The sequence below is a fragment of the Cherax quadricarinatus genome, chromosome 91, assembly GCF_038502225.1.
Source record: "Cherax quadricarinatus isolate ZL_2023a chromosome 91, ASM3850222v1, whole genome shotgun sequence".
Classification (NCBI taxonomy): domain Eukaryota; kingdom Metazoa; phylum Arthropoda; class Malacostraca; order Decapoda; family Parastacidae; genus Cherax; species Cherax quadricarinatus.
In genome coordinates, this window is record NC_091382.1 from 10,894,215 (window position 1) to 10,922,049 (window position 27,835).

Consider the following 27,835-nt stretch of genomic DNA (forward strand, 5'->3'; position numbering starts at 1 on the left):
TGAGCCTCATTATCCTCGTAAAACTCTTCACTGCTTTCAGTAACCTACCTCCTACATCATACACCTGCAACATCTGCCACATTGCCCCCCTATCCACCCTGTCATACGCCTTTTCCAAATCCATGAATGCCACAAAAACCTCTTTACCCTTATGCTGTTCACCTATATGTTTACAGTGAAACACCTGGTCTACACACCCCCTACCCATCCTAAAGCCTCCTTGTTCATCTGTTATCCTACTATCTTACTTTCAATAACAATTCTACCATACACTTTACCAGGTATACTCAACAGACGTATTCCCCTATAATTTTTACACTCTTTTGTCCCCTTTGCCTTTATACAAAGGAACTATGCATGCTCTCTGCCAATCCCTAGGTACCTTACCCTCTTCCATACATTTATTAAATAATAGCACCAACCACTCCAAAACTATATCCCCACCTGCTTTTAACATTTCTATCTTTATCCCATCAATCCCAGATGCCTTACCCTCTTTCATTCTACCCACTGCCTCACGAACTTCCCCCACACTCACAACTGGCTCTTCCTCACTCCTACAAGATGTTATTCCTCCTTGCCCTATACACGAAATCACAGCTTCCATATCTTCAACATTTAACAATTCTTTCCAATACCTCTAACTCTCCACTGAATAACTCTCTTCTCATATTTTTAACTATCAAACCCATTCGTTTCCTACAGAGGCGTCGTAAGGGAAGGGCGGGCCGCCCCAGGTGACACCATTTAGGAGGTGGCACCATAGAGCCTCTAAAGAAGGTAACGCTAATGACCAAAACAGCGCTGCACCAACATAAGAAAAGAATCCTTCGTTTCTATATAGCCTATTATATATTAACAAACTAAAAATAAGCCTATGTAGGGAAAAATCATTGATTTTAATGATGTGATAGATGATTTTGCAAGATTGAAGACAAGGAAATGTAAGATCAGATTCACTGAGATGTTACCTGTCCTCAAGGTCAAATGTAAGATCAGAGTCACTGAGATGTTACCTGTACTCAAGGTACAATGTAAGATCAGAGTCACTGAGATGTTACCTGTACTCAAGGTACAATGTAAGATCAGAGTCACTGAGATGTTACCTGTACTCAAGGTACAATGTAAGATCAGAGTCACTGAGATGTTACCTGTCCTCAAGGTCAAATGTAAGATCAGATTCACTGAGATGTTACCTGTACTCAAGGTCAAATGTAAGATCAGATTCACTGAGATGTTACCTGTACTCAAGGTCAAATGTAAGATCAGATTCACTGAGATGTTACCTGTACTCAAGGTCAAATGTAAGATCAGATTCACTGAGATGTTACCTGTACTCAAGGTCAAATGTAAGATCAGATTCACTGAGATGTTACCTGTACTCAAGGTCAAATGTAAGATCAGATTCACTGAGATGTTACCTGCACTCAAGGTCAAATGTAAGATCAGATTCACTGAGATGTTACCTGCACTCAAGGTCAAATGTAAGATCAGATTCACTGAGATGTTACCTGTCCTCAAGGTCAAATGTAAGATCAGATTCACTGAGATGTTACCTGTACTCAAGGTCAAATGTAAGATCAGATTCACTGAGATGTTACCTGCACTCAAGGTCAAATGTAAGATCAGATTCACTGAGATGTTACCTGCACTCAAGGTCAAATGTAAGATCAGATTCACTGAGATGTTACCTGCACTCAAGGTCAAATGTAAGATCAGATTCACTGAGATGTTACCTGCACTCAAGGTCAAATGTAAGATCAAATTCACTGAGATGTTACCTGCACTCAAGGTCAAATGTAAGATCAGATTCACTGAGATGTTACCTGTCCTCAAGGTCAAATGTAAGATCAGATTCACTGAGATGTTACCTGCACTCAAGGTCAAATGTAAGATCAGATTCACTGAGATGTTACCTGTCCTCAAGGTCAAATGTAAGATCAGATTCACTGCACTCAAGGTCAAATGTAAGATCAGATTCACTGAGATGTTACCTGCACTCAAGGTCAAATGTAAGATCAGATTCACTGAGATGTTACCTGTCCTCAAGGTCAAATGTAAGATCAGATTCACTGAGATGTTACCTGTACTCAAGGTCAAATGTAAGATCAGATTCACTGAGATGTTACCTGTCCTCAAGGTCAAATGTAAGATCAGATTCTGTCAGATGTAAGATCAGATTCACTGAGATGTTACCTGCACTCAAGGTCAAATGTAAGATCAGATTCTGAGATGTTACCTGCACTCAAGGTCAAATGTAAGATCAGATTCACTGAGATGTTACCTGTCCTCAAGGTCAAATGTAAGATCAGATTCACTGAGATGTTACCTGCACTCAAGGTCAAATGTAAGATCAGATTCACTGAGATGTTACCTGTCCTCAAGGTCAAATGTAAGATCAGATTCACTGAGATGTTACCTGCACTCAAGGTCAAATCGAACCTAAGTATTTCTCTGATATTCCAATGTTTTTCTATATTTTTCAAGATTTTTTTTTGATTATTTTGTTTTTTGCATTGTTGACGATGAATAAATGTAGGATCTGTTGGCTGTACTCAAAGTGGTATTTGAGTTTGTTTCCTCATAACTGGAGTTTACCAACCCTCCCCATCCCCCTGCCTTTGAATTTCATGAGGGTGACACCAGAGATTCCGCCCCGGGTGACACCAGCTCTAGCGACGTCTCTGTTTCCTAGGCTCCTCAACTTATTAATCTCAGTCCAAAACTTTCTTATTTTCAGCAAAATTTGTTAAAATCTCACCCACTCATTTGCTCTCTTTTTACACTGCATCACCACTCTCTTAACCTCTCTTTATCTCTCCATATACTCTTCCCTCCTTGCATCACTTCTACTTTGTAAAAATCTCTCATATGCTAACTTCTTCTCTCTTACTAATCTCTTTACATCATCATTCTACCAATCGCTCTTCTTCCCTCTCGCACCCACTTTCCTGTAACCACAAACCTCTGCTGAACACTCTAACACTACTTTCTTAAACCTACCCCATACATCATCAACCCCACTGCCTATGCTCTCACTAGTCCATCTATCCAGTAATAGCAGGAGAGTACAAAGAGGGTGGAGAGTACCAGGGGGTGGCAGGAGAGAAGCAGGATACTACTAGGGGGGTGGCAGGAGTGTACCAGGGGCGGTAGTAGAAGACTACCAGGGGGGTGCCAGGAAAAAACAGGAGGGTGGCAGGATAGTACCAGGAGGGTGGAAGGAGAGTACCAGTGGGGTGCCAGGAGAGCACCAGGGGGGAGTGCCAGGAGAGTAGCAGGGGGCGTGTCATGAGACTAGCAGAAGGGCTGGCAGGAGACTCGCACAGGGGGTGGCGGGAGGGTGAAAGAGTACCAGGGGGGTGGCAGGACAGTAGCAGGGGGGTGGTAGGAGAGTACCAGAAGGAGTGGCAGAAGAATAGCAGGGGTGGCAAGAGTACGAGGGGGGGGGTTCCAGGAGAGTGCCAGGAGGGGTGGCAGTAGAGTAGCAGGTAGTGGCAGAAGAGTACCAATGGGGTGGCAGGAAAGTAGCAAGAAGGTGGCAGGAGAATACCAGAGATGGGTGACAGGAGAGTACCAGGGGGTGTGACAGGAGAGTAGCAGGAGGGTGAAAGGAGAGACCCAGGGGTGTGGCAGGACAGTAGCAGGGAGGAGGCAGGAGAGTGCCAGGAGGGGTGGCAGAAGAATAGCAAGGATGGCAGGAGAATACCAGGGGAGTTCCAGGAGAGTTCCAGGAGGGGTGGCAGTAGAGTAGCAGGGGGTGGCAGGAGTAGCACAGGGGTGGTTAGAGAATAGCAGGGGTGTGGCAGGAGAGCACCAGGGGGGTGGCAGGACTGTAACAAGGGGGTGGTAGGAGAGTACCAGGAGGGGTGGCAGAAGAATAGCAGAGGTGGCAGGAGAGTACCAGGGGGGGTTCCAGGAGAGTGCCAGGAGGGGTAGCAGTAGAGTAGCAGGGGGTGGCAGGAGTTGCAGGGGGGGGTGGCAGGAGAGTACCAGGGGGGGTAGCAATAGAGAATCAAGGGGGTGGCAGGAGAGTACCAGGAGGGGTGGCAGAAGAATAGCAGGGGTGGCAGGAGAGTACCAGGGGGGTAGCAATAGAGTATCAAGGGGGTGGCAGGAGAGTACCAGGAGGGGTGGCAGAAGAATAGCAGGGGTGGCAGGAGAGTACTAGGGGGTGCCAGGAGAGTGCCAGGAGGGGTGGCTTTAGAGTAGCAGGGGGTGGCAGGAGAGTACCAGAGGGGTGGCAGGAGGGTGGCAGGAGAGCACCAGGGGCATGGCAGGAGAATGGAAGATGGGTGACAGGAGAGTAGCAGGAGGGTAGCAGGAGAGTAGCAGGGGTGGCATGAGAATAGCAGGGGGTTTGAAGGAGGGTGGCAGGAGAGTAGCAGGGGGTGGCAGGAGGGTAGCAGGGGGTGGCAGGAGAGTAGCAGGGGGTAGCAGGAGGGTAGCAGGGGTTGGCAGGAGAGTAGCAGGGGGTAGCAGGAGAGTAACAGAGGGGGGGGGGTTGCAGGAGAGCAGCAGGGTGGCACGAGTGTGTCAGGGAGTGGCAATGGAGTAGCAGAGGGTTGAGAAGAGAGTAGCAGGGGGTAGCAGGAGGGTAGCAGGGGTTGGCAGGAGAGTAGCAGGGGGTAGCAGGAGGGTAGCAGGGGGTGGCAGGAGAGTAGCAGAGCATTGGGAAGGGAGTAGCAGGGGTGGCAGTTGTAGCAGCGGGGTTGGGAGTAGAATGGCAAGGGGGTGGCAGGAGAGTAGCAGTGGGTGGCAAGAGAGTACCAGGAGGGTAACAGTGGGTGGCAAGAGAGTACCAGGAGGGTAGCAGGGGAGTGGCAAGAGAGTAGCAGGGAGTGGCAAGAGTGCCAAGAGAGTAGCAGGGGGTGGCAGGAGAGTAGCAGTGGGTGGCAAGAGAGTACCAGGAGGGTAGCAGGGGAGTGGCAGGGGGTTGCAGGAGAGTAGCAGGGGCTTGGGAGGAGAGTAGCAGATGGGTGGCAGAAAAGTAGCAGGGGGTGGCAAAAGGGTAGCAAGGGGGTGGCAGGAGAGTATCAGGGGGTGGCAGAAAAGTAGCAGGGGAGTGGCAGGAGAGTATCAGGGGGTGGCAGGAGGGTAACAGGGTGGCAGGAGAGTATCAGGGGGTGGCAAGAGAGTAGCAAGGGATGGCAAGAGAGTAGCAGGGGGTTGGGAGGATAGTAGCAAGGGATGACAGGAGAGTGGCAGGGGATGACAGGAGAGTGGCAGGGGATGACAGGAGAGTGGCAGGGGGTGGCAGGAGACTAGCAGGGGGTGGCAGGAGAGTAGCAGGGGGTGGCAGGAGGGTAACAGGGTGCCAGGAGAGTAGCAAAGGGGTGGCAGGATAGTAGCAAGGGGGTGGCAGGAGAGTAGCAGGGGGTTGGGAGGATAGTAGCAGTGGGTTGACAGGGGAGTAGCAGTGGGTGGCAAGAGAGTACCAGGAGGGTAGCAGGGGGGTGGCAGGAGAGTAGCAGTGGGTTGACAGGGGAGTAGCAGTGGGTGGCAAGAGAGTACCAGGAGGGTAGCAGGAGGGTGGCAGGAGAGTAGCAGGGGGTGGCAGGATAGTAGCAGTGGGTTGACAGGGGAGTAGCAGTGGGTGGCAAGAGAGTACCAGGAGGGTAGCAGGGGGGTGGCAGGAGAGTAGCAAAGAGGTGGCAGGATAGTAGCAGTGGGTTGACAGGGGAGTAGCAGTGGGTGGCAAGAGAGTACCAGGAGGGTAGCAGGGGTTGGCAGGAGAGTAGCAGTGGGTTGACAGGGGAATAGCAGTGGGTGGTAAGAGAGTACCAGGAGGGTAGCAGCGGGTGGCAGGAGAGTAGCAGTGGGTTGACAGGGGAGTAGCAGTGGGTGGCAAGAGAGTACCAGGAGGGTAGCAGGGGGTGGCAGTAGAGTAGCAGTGGGTTGACAGGGGAGTAGCAGTGGGTGGCAAAAGAGTACCAGGAGGGTGGCAGAAGAGTAGCAGGGGGCTGGGAGGAGAGTAGCAGGGGGTGGCAGACGAGTAGCAGGGGGTGGCAGGAGAGTAGCAAGGGGGTGGCAGGAGAGTAGCAAGGGGGTGGCAGGAGAGTACCAGGGGGTTGGGAGGATAGTAGCATGCGGGTGGCAGAAAAGTAGCAGGGGATGACAGGAGGGTAACAGGGTGGCAGGAGAGTAGCAGAGGGTTGGGAGGAGAGTAGCAAGAGGTTAAGATAAGATAAGATAAGATTTCGTTCGGATTTTTAACCCCGGAGGGTTAGCCACCCAGGATAACCCAAGAAAGTCAGTGCGTCATCGAGGACTGTCTAACTTATTTCCATTGTGGTCCTCAATCTTGTCCCCCAGGATGCGACCCACACCAGTCGACTAACACCCAGGTACCTATTTGCTGCTAGGTGAACAGGACAACAGGTGTAAGGAAACGTGTCGAAATGTTTCCACCCGCCGGGAATCGAACCCGGGCCCTCCGTGTGTGAAGCGGGAGCTTTAGCCACCAGGTCACTGGGCCACCAGAAGAGTAGCAGGGGGTGGCACGAGAGTAGCAGGGGGGTGGCAGAAATTAGCAAGGGAGTGACAGGAGAGTAGCAAGTGGGTGGCAGGAGAGTAGCAGGGGATGGCGGGAGTTTAGCAGGGGGTTGGGAGGAGAGTAACAGGAGGGTGGCAGGAGAGTAGCAGGGGGTGGCAGGAAGGTAACAGGTGGGTGGCAGGAGAGAAGCAGGGGGTGGCAGGAGAGTAGCACTGGGGTGGCAAGAGAGTAGCACTGGGGTGGCAAGAGAGTAGCACTGGGGTGGCAGGAGAGTAGCACTGGGGTGGCAAGAGAGTAGCACTGGGGTGGCAAGAGAGTAGCACTGGGGTGGCAAGAGAGTAGCACTGGGGTGGCAAGAGAGTAGCACTGGGGTGGCAAGAGAGTAGCACTGGGGTGGCAAGAGAGTAGCACTGGGGTGGCAAGAGAGTAGCACTGGGGTGGCAAGAGAGTAGCACTGGGGTGGCAAGAAAGTAGCACTGGGGTGGCAAGAGAGTAGCACTGGGGTGGCAAGTGAGTAGCACTGGGGTGGCAAGAGAGTAGCACTGGGGTGGCAAGAGAGTAGCACTGGGGTGGCAAGAGAGTAGCACTGGGGTGGCAAGAGAGTAGCACTGTGGTGGCAAGAGAGTAATGGTGTGTTGGGAGGAGAGCAGCAGGGGGGGGGGGGCAGTAGAGAAGTAAACAGAAGAAAGACGCTCCCTCTACAGAAAACGACGAAGAATCACTTAACTCCTCAAGAATGCTAGATTATCTGATACACGGAAGGAAGTGCTGACCAGGGAAGTGGAGAGTATCGAACTTAAGTTAAAGAACTGTTACAGGACCCAGGAGAGACAGGAGAAGCTAAAAGCGATTAGTGAAATTGTAAGAAATTCGAAATATTTCTTTTCATATGCCAAAAACAAGGCAAGTATTGGGCCCTTGCTCAGACAAGATGGGACTTACACAGATGACAACTAAGTGAGTGAGATTGTTAGAGTGAGATTCTGAAATCCCAATACGACTCTGTGTTTAATGAGCCACTAATCAGTCTGAAGATGGACAATCCAAATAATTTTTTCATGAATGAGCCTCAAAACTCCAATGTATGGTAGATTTCCGACATTACCCTAACTCCAATAGACTTTGAGAAAGCCACTGACAACATGCCCATGCCCTCAGCCCCAGGACCAGACTCGTGGAACTCTGTGTTAATTAAGAACTGAAAGAAACCCCTCTCACGTGCCCTAAGTATACTATGGAGAAGGAGCTTAGGCATGGACGAAATTTCGTAGTCACTTAAAACAACGGATATAGCCCCACTCCATAAAGGTGGCAGCAAAGCATTAGCTAAGAACTATAGACCAATAGCTCTAACATCCCACATCATAAAAGTCATTGAAAGAAGCTAAGAAGCACTATTGCAAACCACTTAGATACCCAAAAACTGCACAATTCAAGGCAACATGGTTTCAGGGCAGGTCGCTCCTGCCTTTCGCAACTATTGGATCAATATGATATAGTCTTGGATGCACTGGAAGAAAAACAGAATGCAGATGTAATATACACAGACTTTGCAAAGGCGTTTGACGAGTACAATCATGGCGTAATAGCGCACAAAATACGTGCTAAAGAAGAGCTCTGTTCCACAAGGCACAATACTCTCCCCCATCCTGTTCCTCATCCTCATATCAGACATAGACAGAGATGTAATCCACAGAACCATGCCATCCTTTGCAGACGATACTAGGATCTGCATGAGACTGTCATCTATTGAGGACACTGTTAACCTCCAAGAAGATATAAACTAAGTTTTCTAATGGGCAACGGAAAACTATATGATCAATGAAAAATTCCAACTACTCCGTTATGGAAAACTGGAGGAGATAATAACTAGAACCGAGTATACTACAAACTCTGATCATACAATAGAGCGATAAAATGTGAAGGACCTGGGAGTGGTTATGTCTGAGGATCTCACTTTCAAGAATCACAACAGTGCCTCGATCACATCTGCAATGAAAATGTAGGATGGATAATGAGAACGTTCTAAACAAGAGATGCCAAGCCAATGATAATCCTCTTCAAATCACTTGTTCTCTCTAGGATGGAATACTATTGTACATTAACATCTCCATTCAAAGCAAGAGAAATTGCAAATCCAGTGTACAGAGAACCTTTACCGCATGCTTGGAACGCTTGGAAGCACTTGACTTGTGCTCATTGGAATGCAGGCGAGAGAGAGAGAGATTATAATCTACACTTGGAAAATCCTAGAAGGAATGGTCCCGAATCTGCACACAGAAATCACTCCCTACGAAAGTAAAAGACTGGGCAGGCAGTGCAAAATACCCCCAATTAAAAGTAGGGGCGCCATTGGTGCACTAAGAGCCAACACCATAAGTGTCTGGGGGCCCAAGACTGTTCAACAGCCTCCCACCAAGCATAAAGGGAATTACCTGAATTGGCTGAATAGTAGGGGGTGGCAGGTGGGGATAATTAACTCGTTTGGAAAGGGGGGGGGGGTAACTAGTACACTCGGCCATCTGAGGGCCCTAGCCCCCTCAGAAGCTAGTACTCTTTCACTTCCTTGTTCTCATGACAGCTAGCAAACACGTGCATCAGAGAGCTGGGCCTCTCATGCTGATGTCAGGATGTCCTCTGCTCATAATTAGAATCTCTGAACAACTGCACACACGAGCTTAAGCCTGGGTCAATTGCTCTTTCTCTATGTTAAGAAAAAAAAAAACTCTTACCTGATAAACTAGTTAGGGGTATTATGACTCCCAGCCCACAGCTAGAACAACAGCTCTCGTGCTGAACTCTGTTGCAATCACTGGCGATAAATACCTATAAGCCTAGGTCAGCAGTTAGTGCCTGGAAGCTTGTGCATAGCTGAGCTGGGTCAGATTGCTTTAAGGAACGAGGGTGAATGTGTGTCACGGGCCGCTACGACATAGACAGTACCCGCCGCAAAACAAAGTGGCTGCACGTTCATAGACTCCTGATCAGTCTCTAGAACACTAGGAAAGTTAATCTAGTGCGGTGTGCACTCAGGCATAATCGAACATTAGAGGAAACTTCTCCCTACCGTGGATAATACGAATGGTGGTAATGAAGAGTGACTACCGACGCATTGCGAGTGATAGGACATTACTGTATCTGGGAACAGCAGCCTACTCAAGCCATCATTCTCGGGGTCAAATTGTGTCAGTTACATACCCAGGTTAAGTCCAAACTCATATTAGCTTGTGTTAGCTGCAGCTAATAGGTAGATATGGGATTTAACTAGGGTTACCAATAGACCCCGTGATCTACAGACGATTCGCCCAACATGAGTAACCTAATGTTATGCCTTTTTCTCCATCATATAAATAAATACCCTGGCTCTTAGGGGTAAACAGCCTGTCTAGGAGCATTGAAAATATTAAACCGCACAAACAAACCTAGGGCCAAGCTTGTTCCTTCTCACAAATTATAAAACAATAATTATATGGTCCATACTTGTACTTATTTTAAAGGACGTAAAAACTCTATGTACATACAACATACAAGCTTCCCACTACATACAACATACAAGCTTCCCACTACATACAGGCTTCCCACTACATACAACATACAAGCTTCCCACTACATACAACATACAAGCTTCCCACTACATACAACATACAAGCTTCCCACTACATACAACATACAAGCTTCCCACTACATACAACATACAAGCTTCCCACTACATACAACATACAAGCTTCCCACTGCATACAGCATACAAGCTTCCCACTACATACAACATACAAGCTTCCCACTACATACAACATACAAACTTCCCACTGCATACAGCATACAAGCTTCCCACTACATACAACATACAAGCTTCCCACTACATACAACATACAAGCTTCCCACTACATACAACATACAAGCTTCCCACTACATACAACATACAAGCTTCCCACTACATACAACATACAAGCTTCCCACTACATACAACATACAAGCTTCCCACTACATACAACATACAAGCTTCCCACTGCATACAACATACAAGCTTCCCACTACATACAACATACAAGCTTCCCACTACATACAACATACAAGCTTCCCACTACATACAACATACAAGCTTCCCACTACATACAACATACAAGCTTCCCACTACATACAACATACAAGCTTCCCACTACATACAACATACAAGCTTCCCACTACATACAACATACAAGCTTCCCACTACATACAACATACAAGCTTCCCACTACATACAACATACAAGCTTCCCACTGCATACAACATACAAGCTTCCCACTGCATACAACATACAAGCTTCCCACTGCATACAACATACAAGCTTCCCACTACATACAACATACAAGCTTCCCACTACATACAACATACAAGCTTCCCACTACATACAACATACAAGCTTCCCACTACATACAACATTCAAGCTTCCCATTACATACAACATACAAGCTTCCGACTACATACAACATACAAGCTTCCCACTACATACAACATACAAACTTCCCACTACATACAACATACAAGCTTCCCACTGCATACAACATACAAGCTTCCCACTACATACAACATACAAGCTTCCCACTACATACAACATACAAGCTTCCCACTACATACAACATACAAGCTTCCCACTACATACAACATACAAGCTTCCCACTACATACAACATACAAGCTTCCCACTACATACAACATACAAGCTTCCCACTACATACAACATACAAGCTTCCCACTGCATACAACATACAAGCTTCCCACTGCATACAACATACAAGCTTCCCACTACATACAACATACAAGCTTCCCACCCACTACATACAACATACAAGCTTCCCACTACATACAACATACAAGCTTCCCACTACATACAACATACAAGCTTCCCACTACATACAACATACAAGCTTCCCACTACATACAACATACAAGCTTCCCACTACATACAACATACAAGCTTCCCACTACATATAACATACAAGCTTCCCACTACATACAACATACAAGCTTCCCACTACATACAACATACAAGCTTCCCACTACATACAACATACAAGCTTCCCACTACATACAACATACAAGCTTCCCACTACATACAACATACAAGCTTCCCACTACATACAACATACAAGCTTCCCACTACATACAACATACAAGCTTCCCACTACATACAACATACAAGCTTCCCACTACATACAACATACAAGCTTCCCACTACATACAACATACAAGCTTCCCACTACATACAACATACAAGCTTCCCACTACATACAACATACAAGCTTCCCACTACATACAACATACAAGCTTCCCACTACATACAACATACAAGCTTCCCACTACATACAACATACAAGCTTCCCACTACATACAACATACAAGCTTCCCACTACATACAACATACAAGCTTCCCACTGCATACAACATACAAGCTTCCTACTACATACAAGCTTCCTACTACATACAAAAATCACCAAACACCAATACACCTTTACCAAGTACTCACATTAGCTCACTAGCACACTGCTATTAGTAGTTAAGAAAAGAAAAACCATTTATGAACAGGGAGGCTCCATTACTCCCCCCTTCTGCCGGTCTCGTAGCTATCAGGCAAAACACTACACACGCACTCTCCCAAAACAAACAGGGCTCTCCTCATACTAGGACCTTACAGATATATCAGGAGGTTAATGACAAACATTAAAGCAACCTGTGGCATAAACTTACCCAAAATCACCCCTCCATCCCCCTGCTTACACAAACACCAAACCATGATCTCCTGCTCCAGCCAACGCTTTCACAGTACTGCCTCAGAAAACACAGCTCGCCTGTTCCTGTCCTGGCTACTCTTCAGGACTAATACTCGTCTGGTTTCAGAATTAATCCCGTAAATTGACATTATATATGGAGTGTTTTATACACATTTTCAACAATACATTGTGTAATACCTATCATTTTTCAAGGCAAATGTGAAATACTTGACATATACGCCCCTTTGGGGCAAAGTTAACTAAGTTATTCCATCCCTTCAACCACCTGTGGAATCAACTGCAATGTCCAGTGCAGATCCAGGCTGCTGGAATCTGGACTGCAAAACCAAGCTAAGTCTTCCCCTGTTACCTTTGAGGTCACCAACAATTATGATACGTTGATAGTTGTGTTGTAGCAGAAGGGAGTCCACATTTTCCATTAGGAAGTTGATGAGGTCTGCATGTTGCCTCTGAGGTCTGTACATTGCACATACTAGTACAGAGGTGCTAGTGTTATGCATAGCTTGATCATTTTAAGGTGAGTAGGAATGGCAACATCAATGTGCTGGTCATGTACCTACAAGTACACACACGTACACACACACACGTAAACACACACACACGTAAACACACACACACATAGTATGCAAAATTATGGAGAAGATTATCAGGAGGAGAGTGGTGGAGCACCTGGAACGGAACAGGAGTATAAATGCCAACCAGCACGGATTCACGGAAGGCAAATCTTGTGTCACAAACCTTCTGGAGTTTTATGATAAAATAACAGAAGTAAGACACGAGAGAGAGGGGTGGGTTGATTGCATCTTCTTGGACTGCAAGAAGGCCTTTGACACAGTTCCTCAAAAGAGATTAGTGCAGAAGCTAGAGCATCAGGCGCATATAACAGGAAGGGCACTGCAATGGATCAGAGAATACCTGACAGGGAGGCAACAACGAGTCATGGTACGTAATGATGTATCACAGTGGGCACCTGTGACGAGCGGGGTCCCACAGGGGTCGGTCCTAGGACCAGTGCTATTTTTGGTATATGTGAACGACATGATGGAAGGGTTAGACTCAGAAGTGTCCCTGTTTGCAGATGATGTGAAGTTAATGAGGAGAATTAAATCTGATGAGGACCAGGCAGGACTTCAAAGAGACCTGGACAGACTGGACACCTGGTCCAGCAAATGGCTTCTCGAATTTAATCCTGCCAAATGCAAAGTCATGAAGATAGGGAAAGGGCACAGAAGACCACAGACAGAGTATAGGCTAGGTGGCCAAAGACTGCAAACCTCACTCAAGGAGAAAGATCTTGGGGTGAGTATAACACCGAGCATGTCTCCGGAAGCACACATCAATCAGATAACTGCTGCAGCATATGGGCGCCTGGCAAACCTGAGAACAGCATTCCGATACCTTAGTAAGGAATCATTCAAGACACTGTACACCTTGTATGTCAGGCCCATACTGGAGTATGCAGCACCTGTTTGGAACCCGCACTTGATAAAGCACGTCAAGAAACTAGAGAAAGTACAAAGGTTTGCGACAAGGTTAGTTCCAGAGCTAAGGGGAATGTCCTATGAAGAAAGATTAAGGGAAATCGGCCTGACGACACTGGAGGACAGGAGGGTCAGGGGAGACATGATAACGACATATAAAATACTGCGTGGAATAGACAAGGTGGACAAAGACAGGATGTTCCAGGGAGGGGACACAGAAACAAGAGGCCACAATTGGAAGTTGAAGACACAAATGAGTCAGAGAGATAGTAGGAAGTATTTCTTCAGTCATAGAGTTGTAAGGCAGTGGAATAGCCTAGAAAATGACGTAGTGGAGGCAGGAACCATACACAGTTTTAAGACGAGGTTTGATAAAGCTCATGGAGCGGGGAGAGAGAGGGCCCAGTAGCAACCGGTGAAGAGGCGGGGCCAGGAGCTAAGACTCGACCCCAGCAACCACAAATAGGTGAGTACAAATAGGTGAGTACACACACACGTACACATACACATGTACACACACATAAAGCTCACGGTTCAGGGAGAGTGACCTAGTAGCGACCAGTGAAGAGGCGGGGCCAGGAGCTTGGACTCGACCCCTGCAACCTCAACTAGGTGAGTACAACTGGGCGAGTACGTACACACACACACACACACACACACACAGACACACACATACACACATGCGCGCGAACACACACACACACAAACACACACACACACACACACACACACACACACACACTCCCTCTCTCACTGACAGCACCAGTAAACATACCTCAGTGAGAAAAACAAAAATCTTGGCAGACTCGCATTAAAAAGAGTATTGCTCTGCTATTTCAATTAGTGTTGTGGCAGCCATGAAATTCCTTAACTGTTCCCTAAGGTTGCCAGAACTCTGAGGAATCCCTGGGTGGGGGTGTGGATGCCAGGGAGGGGCAGAGGATGCCATGGACAGAGGATGCCAGGGAGGGGCAGAGGATGCCAGGGAGGGGCAGAGGATGCCATGGAGGGACAGAGGATGCCATGGAGGGACAGAGGATGCCAGGGAGGGGCAGTGGATGCCAGGGAGGGGCAGAGGATGCCATGGAGGGGCAGAGGATGCCATGGAGGGACAGAGGATGCCATGGAGGGACAGAGGATGCCAGGGAGGGGCAGAGGATGCCAGGGAGGGATAGAGGATGCCAGGGAGGGGCAGAGGATGCCATGGAGGGGCAGAGGATGCCATGGAGGGGCAGAGGATGCCAGGGAGGGGCAGAGGATGCCAGGGAGGAGCAGAGGATGCCATGGAGGGACAGAGGATGCCAGGGAGGGACAGAGCATGCCAGGGAGGGGCAGAGCATGCCATGGAGGGACAGAGGATGCCAGGGAGGGGCACAGGATGCCAGGGAGGGACAGAGCATGCCAGGGAGGGGCAGAGCATGCCATGGAGGGACAGAGGATGCCATGGAGGGGCAGAGGATGCCATGGAGGGACAGAGGATGCCAGGGAGGGGCAGAGGATGCCAGGGAGGGGCAGAGGATGCCAGGGAGGGACAGAGGATGCCAGGGAGGGGCAGAGGATGCCAGGGAGGGGCAGAGGATGCCAGGGAGGGGCACAGGATGCCAGGGAGGGACAGAGCATGCCAGGGAGGGGCAGAGCATGCCATGGAGGGACAGAGGATGCCAGGGAGGGGCACAGGATGCCAGGGAGGGACAGAGCATGCCAGGGAGGGGCAGAGCATGCCATGGAGGGACAGAGGATGCCAGGGAGGGGCAGAGGATGCCATGGAGGGACAGAGGATGCCAGGGAGGGGCAGAGGATGCCAGGGAGGGGCAGAGGATGCCAGGGAGGGACAGAGCATGCCAGGGAGGGGCAGAGGATGCCATGGAGGGACAGAGGATGCCAGGGAGGGGCAGAGGATGCCATGGAGGGACAGAGGATGCCAGGGAGGGGCAGAGGATGCCAGGGAGGGGCAGAGGATGCCATGGAGGGACAGAGGATGCCAGGGAGGGGCAGAGGATGCCATGGAGGGACAGAGGATGCCAGGGAGGGGCAGAGGATGCCAGGGAGGGATAGAGGATGCCAGGGAGGGGCAGAGGATGCCAGGGAGGGGCAGAGGATGCCAGGGAGGGGCAGAGGATGCCATGGAGGGGCAGAGGATGCCATGGAGGGGCAAAGGATGCCAGGGAGGGGCAGAGGATGCCAGGGAGGGGCAGAGGATGCCAGGGAGGGACAGAGGATGCCAGGGAGGGGCAGAGGATGCCAGGGAGGGGCAGAGGATGCCAGGGAGGGGCAGAGGATGCCATGGAGGGACAGAGGATGCCAGGGAGGGGCAGAGGATGCCAGGGAGGGGCAGAGGATGCCAGGGAGGGGCAGAGGATGCCAGGGAGGGGCAGAGGATGCCAGGGAGGGGCAGAGGATGCCAGGGAGGGGCAGAGGATGCCAGGGAGGGGCAGAGGATGCCAGGGAGGGGAAATTCTGTGACACAGTAAGTGATTCAGGTGGGAGAGAGAGATGAACTGCACATTTTTGGACTGCAATAAAGCATTTAATACCGTACATAACGTGACACTAGAGCAAATAGATGAGAAACAAGTAAGAATAACATATAATCTGCTACAGTGGATCGACACGGACCTGTTTACAATATCTTAATTTCTGCAAGTACATATACAAGGTATACAGGCCTAGCTGATATCAGTGACATATTACTATATAGAAAGCTCCTTGTTATGCAGAGCATGTCGGACAAATTAAGTAAATTTTATCCCAGGATGCGACCCACATAAGTTGACTAACACTCAGGTATCCATTTTTACTGATGGGTGAATAGGAACAGCAGGTGTAAAGAAATACGTCCGATGTTTCAGCTTTTACCACCCTTACAATATAATAATAATAATTATTATTATTACAAGTGCATTATTACAAAGCATTTCTGGCAACTTAGGTTAATCTTGTCTACCATATGCCACCCACAACAGTCTGTTAACACCCAGGTACCTATTTACAGCTAGGTGATTGGGAAAGCATAACAAGTGGGTTGTGGAAGGATCAGTATGTATGCATGACATACAAGGAAAGTTATCCCCTTTTACAGATGAGAAATTAACGGGAATTAAAATGGATATGCCTTGGATAGATTACAAGTGTGTCTGGAGAACCTTCAGGATTAGCCAGAGAAGTGGCTGCTTGAATTCAACCCCAGCAAATGTTATGAAAATTGAGGAAGAGGGAAAAGAAGACCAGGAACTGATTATAGACTCGGGGGGACAGAGGATGCAAACCTCACTCACGAGAGAAGCCCAGTGGGTGAGCATAGCGCCAAGCTTATCACCAGAGGTACATAAATGAATCACCTCAGCAGTAGATACTTGTTTGGCAAATCCAAGTACAGCTTTCAGGAATCTTAACAATGTCATTAATAGCACTATATACGACATTTTTTAGGCCTATACTGATGTGCACTAACACAGAACACTCAATTGATAATACATATTAAGAAATGGGAGACGAACTGAAGATATGCAATGAGTCTAGTCCCAGTGTTAAGATACAAAGAAACTAAAGAAACCATAGCTGACATTATGGGATAGAAGAAAGTGGAGATACCTGGAGGATGTTTCGGGGGGTCAACGCCCCCCTGCTTGGTCCATGATCAAATTGTTGTAGATAGTTTTGAGAATAGTGAGGCCTTGAAGGATGCACAACAGCTCTGATTTATTGAGGCTAGAGTACTGATGAACCGACCAGCCATGTTCTGGACTACCTTATACCTGCAGGTGATAACCTGCGTTCACTTTCCGTGCATGCACAAAATAGGGTGAAGATCTCGTACAGGATAGGCATCAATGAATAATGGGTGACTCGTACTCAACTGCCCAAATTCCTATGGCTTGTGTCATGCTACATGCCAACCGATAGTTTAACAACACACGGAATACAGACTGGTAGACTGACATGCCACTGACATGATAACATGCAAAATACGTTAATGTGGATAAATGATTCAGAGAACCGACAAGTTGATAAATTAGACACATGTCCAACACTTGGGTATCTTTATTGTGGAAACGTTTCGCCACACAGTGGCTTCATCAGTCCATACAAAAGAGAATGTTGAAGAACAGGAGTTTGAGGTAATCAGTCCCTCAGCCTTGAGGGACTCCACCAATCCTGAAAAGACAACATTTGTGCAAAGAAGTTCTTGTATACTGTAGGCAGCTAAGGTGAAGCAGTCGTAGGTGGTATCACATTTGATAAATCCTACTTCCACATTCGGATTTGTCAAATGTGACACCACCTACGACTGCTGCACCTCACCTGACTACAGTATATAAGCTACTTCTTCGCACATATGCTGTATTCTTTTCCAGACTGATGGACTGATTACATCAACTCATGGCTGAGGGAATGATTACCTCAAACTACTCCTGTTTTTCACCATTCTCCTTTGTATGGACTGATGAAGCCACTGTGTGGCAAAAGATTTCCTCGATAAAGATACCCAAGTGTAGCATATGTGTCTCATTTATCAAAATAAGTTGAGAAGCATGTCAGGAGCCGAGACTCGACCCTTGTAAAACAAACAGGTGAGTACAAATAGGTGAGCGTACATCCACACACACAACATACAATCATACACACACACAAACTGAAAAACACAAACATACCCATAAAAATTTCACAAACGTGTACACAGACCGCAGCATCAGTGAAACATCCCGCTAGGGAACATCCACGACACAAACAATACAAGCAAGAAACAAAACATCCCGCTAGGGAACATCCACGACACAAACAATACAAGCGAGAAACAAAACATCCCGCTAGGGAACATCCACGACACAAACAATACAAGCAAGAAACAAAACATCCCGCTAGGGAACATCCACGACACAAACAATACAAGCAAGAAACAAAACATCCCGCTAGGGAACATCCACGACACAAACAATACAAGCGAGAAACAAAACATCCCGCTAGGGAACATCCACGACACAAACAATACAAGCGAGAAACAAAACATCCCGCTAGGGAACATCCACGACACAAACAATACAAGCAAGAAACAAAACATCCCGCTAGGGAACATCCACGACACAAACAATACAAGCAAGAAACAAAACATCCCGCTAGGGAACATCCACGACACAAACAATACAAGCGAGAAACAAAACATCCCGCTAGGGAACATCCACGACACAAACAATACAAGCAAGAAACAAAACATCCCGCTAGGGAACATCCACGACACAAACAATACAAGCAAGAAACAAAACATCCCGCTAGGGAACATCCACGACACAAACAATACAAGCGAGAAACAAAACATCCCGCTAGGGAACATCCACGACACAAACAATACAAGCGAGAAACAAAACATCCCGCTAGGGAACATCCACGACACAAACAATACAAGCAAGAAACAAAACATCCCGCTAGGGAACATCCACGACACAAACAATACAAGCGAGAAACAAAACATCCCGCTAGGGAACATCCACGACACAAACAATACAAGCAAGAAACAAAACATCCCGCTAGGGAACATCCACGACACAAACAATACAAGCAAGAAACAAAACATCCCGCTAGGGAACATCCACGACACAAACAATACAAGCGAGAAACAAAACATCCCGCTAGGGAACATCCACGACACAAACAATACAAGCAAGAAACAAAACATCCCGCTAGGGAACATCCACGACACAAACAATACAAGCAAGAAACAAAACATCCCGCTAGGGAACATCCACGACACAAACAATACAAGCAAGAAACAAAACATCCCGCTAGGGAACATCCACGACACAAACAATACAAGCAAGAAACAAAACATCCCGCTAGGGAACATCCACGACACAAACAATACAAGCAAGAAACAAAACATCCCGCTAGGGAACATCCACGACACAAACAATACAAGCGAGAAACAAAACATCCCGCTAGGGAACATCCACGACACAAACAATACAAGCGAGAAACAAAACATCCCGCTAGGGAACATCCACGACACAAACAATACAAGCAAGAAACAAAACATCCCGCTAGGGAACATCCACGACACAAACAATACAAGCGAGAAACAAAACATCCCGCTAGGGAACATCCACGACACAAACAATACAAGCAAGAAACAAAACATCCCGCTAGGGAACATCCACGACACAAACAATACAAGCAAGAAACAAAACATCCCGCTAGGGAACATCCACGACACAAACAATACAAGCGAGAAACAAAACATCCCGCTAGGGAACATCCACGACACAAACAATACAAGCAAGAAACAAAACATCCCGCTAGGGAACATCCACGACACAAACAATACAAGCAAGAAACAAAACATCCCGCTAGGGAACATCCACGACACAAACAATACAAGCAAGAAACAAAACATCCCGCTAGGGAACATCCACGACACAAACAATACAAGCAAGAAACAAAACATCCCGCTAGGGAACATCCACGACACAAAACAAACAATACAAGCAAGAAACAAAACATCCCGCTAGGGAACATCCACGACACAAACAATACAAGCAAGAAACAAAACATCCCGCTAGGGAACATCCACGACACAAACAATACAAGCAAGAAACAAAACATCCCGCTAGGGAACATCCACGACACAAACAATACAAGCAAGAAACAAAACATCCCGCTAGGGAACATCCACGACACAAAAACAATACAAGCAAGAAACAAAACATCCCGCTAGGGAACATCCACGACACAAACAATACAAGCAAGAAACAAAACATCCCGCTAGGGAACATCCACGACACAAAACAAACAATACAAGCAAGAAACAAAACATCCCGCTAGGGAACATCCACGACACAAACAATACAAGCAAGAAACAAAACATCCCGCTAGGGAACATCCACGACACAAACAATACAAGCAAGAAACAAAACATCCCGCTAGGGAACATCCACGACACAAAACAAACAATACAAGCAAGAAACAAAACATCCCGCTAGGGAACATCCACGACACAAACAATACAAGCAAGAAACAAAATATCCCGCTAGGGAACATCCACGACACAAACAATACAAGCAAGAAACAAAACATCCCGCTAGGGAACATCCACGACACAAACAATACAAGCAAGAAACAAAACATCCCGCTAGGGAACATCCACGACACAAACAATACAAGCGAGAAACAAAACATCCCGCTAGGGAACATCCACGACACAAACAATACAAGCAAGAAACAAAACATCCCGCTAGGGAACATCCACGACACAAAACAAACAATACAAGCAAGAAACAAAACATCCCGCTAGGGAACATCCACGACACAAACAATACAAGCAAGAAACAAAACATCACGCTAGGGAACATCCACGACACAAACAATACAAGCTAGAAACAAAACATCCCGCTAGGGAACATCCACGACACAAACAATACAAGCAAGAAACAAAACATCCCGCTAGGGAACATCCACGACACAAACAATACAAGCAAGAAACAAAACATCCCGCTAGGGAACATCCACGACACAAACAATACAAGCGAGAAACAAAACATCCCGCTAGGGAACATCCACGACACAAACAATACAAGCAAGAAACAAAACATCCCGCTAGGGAACATCCACGACACAAACAATACAAGCAAGAAACAAAACATCCCGCTAGGGAACATCCACGACACAAACAATACAAGCGAGAAACAAAACATCCCGCTAGGGAACATCCACGACACAAAACAAACAATACAAGCAAGAAACAAAACATCCCGCTAGGGAACATCCACGACACAAAACAAACAATACAAGCAAGAAACAAAACATCCCGCTAGGGAACATCCACGACACAAAACAAACAATACAAGCAAGAAACAAAACATCCCGCTAGGGAACATCCACGACACAAACAATACAAGCGAGAAACAAAACATCCCGCTAGGGAACATCCACGACACAAACAATACAAGCGAGAAACAAAACATCCCGCTAGGGAACATCCACGACACAAACAATACAAGCAAGAAACAAAACATCCCGCTAGGGAACATCCACGACACAAACAATACAAGCAAGAAACAAAACATCCCGCTAGGGAACATCCACGACACAAACAATACAAGCAAGAAACAAAACATCCCGCTAGGGAACATCCACGACACAAACAATACAAGCAAGAAACAAAACATCCCGCTAGGGAACATCCACGACACAAAACAAACAATACAAGCAAGAAACAAAACATCCCGCTAGGGAACATCCACGACACAAACAATACAAGCAAGAAACAAAACATCCTGCTAGGGAACATCCACGACACAAAACAAACAATACAAGCGAGAAACAAAACATCCCGCTAGGGAACATCCACGACACAAAACAAACAATACAAGCAAGAAACAAAACATCCCGCTAGGGAACATCCACGACACAAACAATACGAGCGAGAAACAAAACATCCCGCTAGGGAACATCCACGACACAAACAATACAAGCAAGAAACAAAACATCCCGCTAGGGAACATCCACGACACAAAACAAACAATACAAGCAAGAAACAAAACATCCCGCTAGGGAACATCCACGACACAAAACAAACAATACAAGCGAGAAACAAAACATCCCGCTAGGGAACATCCACGACACAAACAATACAAGCAAGAAACAAAACATCCCGCTAGGGAACATCCACGACACAAACAATACAAGCAAGAAACAAAACATCCCGCTAGGGAACATCCACGACACAAAACAAACAATACAAGCAAGAAACAAAACATCCCGCTAGGGAACATCCACGACACAAAACAAACAATACAAGCAAGAAACAAAACATCCCGCTAGGGAACATCCACGACACAAAACAAACAATACAAGCAAGAAACAAAACAAAATTATCCATACAGTAAAGTTATTTTTCTGTTTACACTCCCTATTTTATGCCAAAAAACATCTTTGTCGACCATATTAGAATCCAGCTTCAGTACTCAGTAACAATGACAAATACAATTCCAGCTTCAGTACTCAGTAACAATAACAAATACAATTCCAGCTTCAGTACTCAGTGACAGTGACAAACAATTCAGAATAAAAACTCACAATACCGTGGCTGGAACAATACACGAATAACCCGGACTTAGCAGACAAACTTATCAAAGCGTTACGATCCCAGTTGAATCGAAACATCGTCTTAAGTTCGTCTCCTACGTGCAAGTTATTTATGAGCGAAAAGAATACATCTTCAGCAGCAATACAATAACTGAAGCAAAATTCATCCAAAATAAAAAACCAGCAGTGCAATTTCTACATCACTATCACTGGAACAGAAACACTGAAACTGCAACAGTAATCACAAGATAATAATAACATCGCTGGCAGCCACTGTTGACTGGTTGATGCTGCATCACTATCACTGGAACAGAAACAATGATGGTAACATCGCTGGCAGCCACTGTTGACTGGTTGATGCTGCATCACTATCACTGGAACAGAAACAATGATGGTAACATCGCTGGCAGCCACTGTTGACTGGTTGATGCTGCATCACTATCACTGGAACAGAAACAATGATGGTAACATCGCTGGCAGCCACTGTTGACTGGTTGATGCTGCATCACTATCACTGGAACAGAAACAATGATGGTAACATCGCTGGCAGCCACTGTTGACTGGTTGATGCTGCATCACTATCACTGGAACAGAAACAATGATGGTAACATCGCTGGCAGCCACTGTTGACTGGTTGATGCTGCATCACTATCACTGGAACACAAACAATGATGGTAACATCGCTGGCAGCCACTGTTGACTGGTTGATGCTGCATCACTATCACTGGAACAGAAACAATGATGGTAACATCGCTGGCAGCCACTGTTGACTGGTTGATGCTGCATCACTATCACTGGAACACAAACAATGATGGTAACATCGCTGGCAGCCACTGTTGACTGGTTGATGCTGCATCACTATCACTGGAACAGAAACAATGATGGTAACATCGCTGGCAGCCACTGTTGACTGGTTGATGCTGCATCACTATCACTGGAACACAAACAATGATGGTAACATCGCTGGCAGCCACTGTTGACTGGTTGATGCTGCATCACTATCACTGGAACAGAAACAATGATGGTAACACCGCTGGCAGCCACTGTTGACTGGTTGATGCTGCATCACTATCACTGGAACAGAAACAATGATGGTAACACCGCTGGCAGCCACTGTTGACTGGTTGATGCTGCATCACTATCACTGGAACAGAAACAATGATGGTAACATCGCTGGCAGCCACTGTTGACTGGTTGATGCTGCATCACTATCACTGGAACAGAAACAATGATGGTAACACCGCTGGCAGCCACTGTTGACTGGTTGATGCTGCATCACTATCACTGGAACAGAAACAATGATGGTAACACCGCTGGCAGCCACTGTTGACTGGTTGATGCTATTCTCTTGCTATATTGTGATAGCGTTTTACTTTTCTTTATAAAAGAAATAACAACAATAGTCAAAATAAAGAAGTAACAACAATAGTCAAAATGGCGTTGGTGACAGTATCGCAAGTCGGTTATACTGGAAACAAGAGAAGTACGCCAAAATGTGTGTATCAGTCAGGAGATGAAGAGGTTTTATGTGACTGATTCGGATGATTGTTATTTTGATAAGTGTGTGTGTGATAAACTCAGATCTCATGATTGCAATAAATGATGCTCTAGATAGCTCTTCCAGTACCGTGTTTAGTGCTGTTCCAGTACCATGTTTAGCGCTGTTCCAGTACCATGTTTAACACTGTTCCAGTACCATGTTTAACACTGTTCCAGTACCATGTTTAACACTGTTCCAGTACCATGTTTAACACTGTTCCAGTACCATGTTTAACACTGTTCCAGTACCATGTTTAACACTGTTCCAGTACCATGTTTAACACTGTTCCAGTACCATGTTTCACACTGTTCCAGTACCATGTTTAACACTGTTCCAGTACCATGTTTAACATTGTTCCAGTACCATGTTTAACACTGTTCCAGTCCATGTTTAACATTGTTCCAGTACCATGTTTAACATTGTTCCAGTACCATGTTTAACACTGTTCCAGTACCATGTTTGACACTGTTCCAGTACCATCTCTAACACTGTTCCAGTACCATGTTTAACACTGTTCCAGCACCATGTTTAACATTGTTCCAGTACCATGTTTAACACTGTTCCAGCACCATGTTTAACACTGTTCCAGTACCATGTTTAACACTGTTCCAGTACCATCTCCAACACTGTTCCAGTACCATATTTAACACTGTTCCAGTACCATCTCTAACACTGTTCCAGTACCATGTTTAACACTGTTCCAGTACCATGTTTAACACTGTTCCAGTACCATGTTTAACATTGTTCCAGCACCATGTTTAACATTGTTCCAGTACCATGTTTAACACTGTTCCAGTACCATGTTTAACACTGTTCCAGTACCATGTTTAACATTGTTCCAGTACCATGTATAACACTGTTCCAGTACCATGTTTAACACTGTTCCAGTACCATGTTTAACATTGTTCCAGCACCATGTTTAACACTGTTCCAGTACCATGTTTAATACTGTTCCAGTACCATGTTTAACACTATTCCAGTACTATGTTTAACACTGTTCCAGTACCATGTTTAACACTGTTCCAGTACCATGTTTAACACTATTCCAGTACCATGTTTAATACTGTTCCCGTACCATGTTTACACTCTTCCAGTACCATGTTTAACACTGTTCCAGTACCATATTTAACACTGTTCCAGTACCATATTTAACATTGTTCCAGTACCATGTTTAACACTATTCCAGTACTATGTTTAACACTGTTCCAGTACCATGTTTAACACTGTTCCAGTACCATGTTTAACACTGTTCCAGTACCTTATTTAACACTGTTCCAGTACCATGTTATCACTGTTCCAGTACCATGTTTAACACTGTTCCAGTACCATGTTTAACATTGTTCCAATACCATGTTTAACATTGTTCCAGTACCATGTTTAACATTGTTCCAGTACCATCTCTAACTGTTCCAGTACCATGTTTAACACTGTTCCAGTACCATGTTTAACACTGTTCCAGTACCATGTTTAACACTGTTCCAGTACCATGTTTAACACTGTTCCAGTACCATGTTTAACACTGTTCCAGTACCATGTTTAACACTGTTCCAGTACCATGTTTAACATTGTTCCAGTACCATCTCTAACTGTTCCAGTACCATGTTTAACACTGTTCCAGTACCATGTTTAACACTGTTCCAGTACCATGTTTAACACTGTTCCAGTACCATGTTTAACACTGTTCCAGTACAATGTTTAACACTGTTCCAGTACCATGTTTAACATTGTTCCAGTACCATATTTAACACTGTTCCAGTACCATGTTTAACATTGTTCCAGTACCATATTTAACACTGTTCCAGTACAATGTTTAACACTGCTCCAGTACCATGTTTAACACTGTTCCAGTACCATGTTTAACACTGTTCCAGTACCATGTTTAACATTGTTCCAATACCATGTTTAACATTGTTCCAGTACCATGTTTAACATTGTTCCAGTACCATGTTTAACATTGTTCCAGTACCATGTTTAACACTGTTCCAGTACGATGTTTAACACAGTTCCAGTACCATGTTTAACATTGTTCCAGTACCATGTTTAACACTGTTCCAGTACCATGTTTAACACTGTTCCAGTACCATGTTTAACACTGTTCCAGTACCATGTTTAACACTGTTCCAGTACCATGTTTAACACTGTTCCAGTACCATGTTTAACACTGTTCCAGTACCATGTTTAACACTGTTCCAGTACCATGTTTAACACTGTTCCAGTACCATGTTTAACACTGTTCCAGTACCATGTTTAACACTGTTCCAGTACCATGTTTAACACTGTTCCAGTACCATGTTTAACACTGTTCCAGTACCATCTCTAACACTGTTCCAGTACCATCTCTAACACTGTTCCAGTACCTTATTTAACACTGTTCCAGTACCATGTTTAACACTGTTCCAGTACCATGTTTAACATTGTTCCAATACCATGTTTAACATTGTTCCAGTACCATGTTTAACATTGTTCCAATACCATGTTTAACATTGTTCCAGTACCATGTTTAACATTGTTCCAGTACCATGTTTAACATTGTTCCAGTACCATGTTTAACATTGTTCCAGTACGATGTTTAACACTGTTCCAGTACGATGTTTAACACAGTTCCAGTACCATGTTTAACACTGTTCCAGTACCATGTTTAACACTGTTCCAGTACCATATTTAACACTGTTCCACTACCATATTTAACACTGTTCCAGTACCATCTCTAACACTGTTCCAGTACCTTGTTTAACACTGTTCTAGTACCTTGTTTAACACTGTTCCAGTACGATATTTAACACTGTTCCAGTATCATATTTAACACTGTTCCAGTAAGAAATTGGATAGGAAGTGACAAACAATGTAAGAGGTTTCTGTGGAAATTACAGTTGGTGTCCCACAGGGAAGTGTCCTTGGCCCTCTTCTCTTTCTCCTATACATAAATGACCTTCCAAATGCTTCGCAATTACTCAAACCCACACTATTTGCAGATGACACTACATACGTCTTCTCTCACCCGAGCCCAGTCACACTAGCCAATACTGTAAATACCGAATTACAGAAAATATCTACCTGGATGAGGACTAACAAACTTACACTAAACATTGACAAAACCTACTTCATTCAGTTTGGTAACAGAGCTACAGATGTCCCTCTTAACATAATGATAAACGGATCACCTATCACAAAGCTAACAGAGGGAAAATTCTTAGGAATCCACCTTGATAATAGACTCAAATTTCATACACATATACAACAAATTTCTAAGAAAATTTCCAAGACTGTAGGCATACTATCGAAGATACGGTACTATGTTCCACAGTCAGCCCTCCTGGCCCTATATCACTCTCTTATTTACCCCTATCTCACCTATGGAATTTGTGCATGGGGCTCAACAACAGTTAACCATCTCAGACCACTAATTACCCAACAAAAGGCTGCAGTTAGAATGATAACAAATTCTCACTACAGGCAGCACACTCCACCAATATTCA